A 4,253-nucleotide genomic window follows, 5' to 3' on the forward strand; every position below is an offset into this window, starting at 1 on the left:
TGACCCTGTGCCTCATGGGAACAGTCCAGCCTTAACTGCCAAGCCATGTCTTTCCTGGACCGGAATCGAGCATCCTAGGACCGGTTTCGGGGTTTCACCCCTCTTCAGCCAGGATAGCTTGACTCCAGTGGCGTAGTGAGCACGGGACCCACGTCTGGGCATACCCTTCCCACATAGGGCGAACAGCAAAACACACAAGATGATGGACGGAATGTTGCACATTGGCAAAACATTCACCCCCAGTCACAGATCTGGGTTTAATCCATCGTTATTTTGCTCACCACCCCACCCCACCCCAGTTCAGACATGGCCATATGCAAATCAGTCTTGATCCTGTGCCTCATGGGAACAGTCCAGCCCGAACTGAATGTATGACATTGTTCTGCATTCTGTCCATCAACAGTTCTTTTTGCATTTGTCACCCGAGTGGAACGGGTATGCTCAGACGTGAGTCCCGTGCTCGCCATGCCACTGGAATCAAGCTATCCTGGCTGAAGAGGGGTGAAACCCCGAAACCGGTCCTAGGATACTTGTTTCCACTTCAGGCAGGACCTGGCCTGGCAGTTCGGGCTGGACTGTTCCAATGGGGCACAGGGTCAAGACTGATTTGCATATGGCTGGGTCCAAACTGGAATGGCATGGTGAGCATAAAAACGATGGATTTAGGCCCAGATCTCTGTACTGGGGTGAATGTATGACATTGTTCTGCATTCTGTCCATCAACAGTTCTTTTTGCATTTGTCACCCCTTTCTCTTCAGAGCCAAGAAATAGATTGCCAATCACGACCACTATCGGCATTACCTACAAATTTCTCGGCATTAGCCTTGCGTGGGGATTTTTTGTGTACCTGGAGATATAATTTGTTCCCAATTGTTTTTATCATTTGCTTGTGAGACACAGTAGTGAAGGTAAGCCATACCTTAATCAACTGAGTTCTTTTTAGAGTGCCGTTATCTTATGTCAGTTTCGAATCCTTGAAAGATTACTATCAGTGACTTAGACACTCTGGAGATGCTGTAGGGGTTGGTTCACCAAATATTTTCTTGCGCTGGGTAAAACTGCAGGAATATTGAATTGCTTATGTCATTGCCAGCATTGCCTCTCCCACAAATTAAAACATTCTCTTGCAGAAAACAAAGTCTACTCATGTCTGAGATGATCTTATTCCCGATCATGCCTCTGAAAGAGCGGTGCCAGGCGTGCTTCATATTGTTCTGACTCTAAAAAACGTTCTAATTGTTTTTTAATATATCAGACTTAGATCTCAAACAGACTTTGTTGAAATTGCTCATGAGCTGGCTTTTTTGCACCACCCTACTTCAATTTCTTGTAATTTCTTAAGAGTCTTAGCAGTACAACAGATGTATACACTCATAGAATTTTCAGTAATAATTTGTTAAGCTTAGGATACTTTGGGGTTCTTTTAGATTTTAAAGGGCCTCTAGTTTTCTTTTTTGAAAGTTCAGCCTGTCAGGGGTAATTTGGTGGCCTAAGAAATCCATTTGCTCCCTACACCACTGTGCTTTTCAGAGTGACAATTTCACACCAGCATCACACAACCGGGCGAGCACATGACATATTTCAATTTGATGTTCAGCAGTGTGAAGGTCATCCACATAAGTAAAGTATCCATGCTGTGCCAGCTCTATGCAGTGCTTTCTAGAGAAAGATATTAAACTAATTCCTGCTGTCGATGTTCCCAAAAGGTTTCCTAGTCAGGCAGTATTGTAGTTTTTCAAACACTAAGGCCTGTATTGACTTTTCTTCTAAATTGTAACAAAACTATAACCAGAAGGTAAATTTAGACCTTTACAGAAGTTGGATCCCTCAATGTGTGCTATACCTTCATCTATCAGGAGGAATAAACAGCTTTACTTTCTTGAGATGTCTGAGTGTGCAGAGAGCTCCTTTGGCAGGGTTGTTGATGTGCTCCTCCATGGGCATGTTTTTATCCAGGGTGGTGCCCAGAGACTTAACAGAGTTATGAAGAGAGAGAGAGAGAGTGAGCAGTTAAGAGCGTCAAGATTCTTGATCCAATCTAGGATAGGCAAAGGATTGTTTCTGGGGCAGAAGAGAAGTAGTTCTGTCTTGGGTTGAGTTTAAGGTGGTTGGTTTTGATCCATGACTGTATATTAATAAGTGTGGTGTTCAGTTGTGGGAGTTCACAGGGTGATTTGATCTTGCAGCAGAGTTGTATGTCGGCTGCAGATAGGTGGTATTTGACACCTGCTTGATTCATGTAGAGATTAAATAAGGCTGGTTAGAGGATAGAGGCTTGAGATACACCTTGTGTAACAGGAGCCGGGTTGGAGAGACAGCTGTGTATTTTTATTTGTTGACATTGATGTTGCAGATAGGATGTAAACCGTTTCAGGACTGTGCAATTGACACCAGTGCGGTATCTGAGAGTTTCAAGTAGAACTGGGTGATTTACCGTATCGAATGCTGTTGACTAGTCAAGTAGGATTAGAAGGCAGGCATCACCTTCATCAAGGTTTCTGTGAATTTCCTTGTTGCCCGCAGGCCTTCTCGAGAACCTGGATGTAGCACAGACACAGACGACGCAAAAGTTGTGAACAACAGCGTGACCAGGAGCAGCACAGGAGTCTTTCTTGATGCAGACTCGGTTATAGTCGAAGTCCAAGTGTCCAGACGGTCAAAGAGTGTCTTGGTTTCATAGGTGAGTCTTGTTCCACGGCGAATTTAAGGATCCACCCACAGGGGAGCCCTTACGTACCCTAGGGACAATGTTAGAACGGCTTGGGGTCCCTCCCAGAGGAGGGGCTGGACAGAGGGGAACATACTCTCCTGTCCTTTGTGCAGTTTAGCAGCAGAGGGTTCCTGAACTGGCTCAAACCGAAGTATGGAAGAAGGGCACCAAATGTGCCACTTTAATGCAGTCTGGTGGCGCTGCAAAGCGTCCTCACCCCAACTCAATACACTAAATCCTGTCTGGGAGGTAGTCACACCTCTCTGTGACCACCTTCCTGTGACAGGAAGCCTATTCTACTTTCCCCTGCTCGAGCTCAGCTCAGCAGGGCAGAGTCATGTCTGAGGACGGCAGTAGCACTAGCTTGCTGGCAGACCCTGAAAGGCTGTTACCGGGTGTACAGGAGGATCCCCTAAAGAGCGCCCCAGTACATGGGATCATACTTCCAGCACTGGAATCGTTATTGGGGTATGATTCCGACATGTTTGATACTAAACATGACCAGGTTTGGTGCAGCCATTATATAGGTAGACATCTCGTAATGACTGATGCCCACTATATACCTTAAAATGGCTGACCGCTCTTACAAAGCCTAGAGGGCCCACTCTGGGGTTTGGAGGGGTGTCTTGCTCATGCAGGGGCACCCTCACACTTGTAACCAAGCGCCCTGCCCTCAGGACTGAAGAGCCTGCCATAGCGGCAACTTATAGGTTTTAAGTGTAGTGACCTCAGATATAAGGAAACAATCTGTTGTGATCAGCGAAAGCACCAACTCATACTGGCAGGCCTGTAGTCACAGTTTAAGTAGGGTCCCATGGGTGGCACAATACATGCTGGTGCCCATGGGAGACCCCTGGTGTACCTTTGCCCTGGGTACTGCAGTACCATATACTAGGGACTTATAAGGTTACACCAGTAGCCAATTGTGGAGGTACCAAAGTACCTACCAGAGCCAATTTAGGGGAGAGATCACAGATGCTGGGTTCCTGGTTAGCAGGGACCCGGAAGACTAAGTCAAAAACACACTGACGCCAGGCAAAAGTGCGGGTAACCATGAAAGCAGATTCTACTTTCCTACAATTACTGATCAAGGCCAGTATTGAGATGGTGTGGCTATGCGTAGGCCATTCTCATTCAAATGGCTAAGCCCAGCACAGGACTCACTTTGGGTGCAGTGGCTCAGGTCACACTGCAACTTCTTTGATGGGATAGCGGCTCAGGTCATGCCACAATGTCTCTTCTGGTACAGCACTCTGGTCACATTGCTGAGGATCACAGCCTCAACTTGTCTCTGGTGATCTGTGATTGCATTGTATGGTTCCCTCTAGGACCCGCAGAGGGAGAGACTACTACCTGCCAACAACTGGGCATGCAGGTTGTTTTCCGCAGTCTTCCTCTTCTGGCAGACCCTAGTACATCGGGGTCATGCTGCACCTCGCTCTTCCTGGACAGTCACTCTTCCTGCAGAGTGGGCAGGCTCATTTCCTTCTAGGCACTTCGGACAGATGAACAGCTCTTGCAGTAAGGGTTAAACTCCGGTTA

The sequence above is a fragment of the Triturus cristatus genome, chromosome 4_2, assembly GCF_964204655.1.
Source record: "Triturus cristatus chromosome 4_2, aTriCri1.1, whole genome shotgun sequence".
Taxonomy (NCBI): Eukaryota; Metazoa; Chordata; class Amphibia; order Caudata; family Salamandridae; genus Triturus; species Triturus cristatus.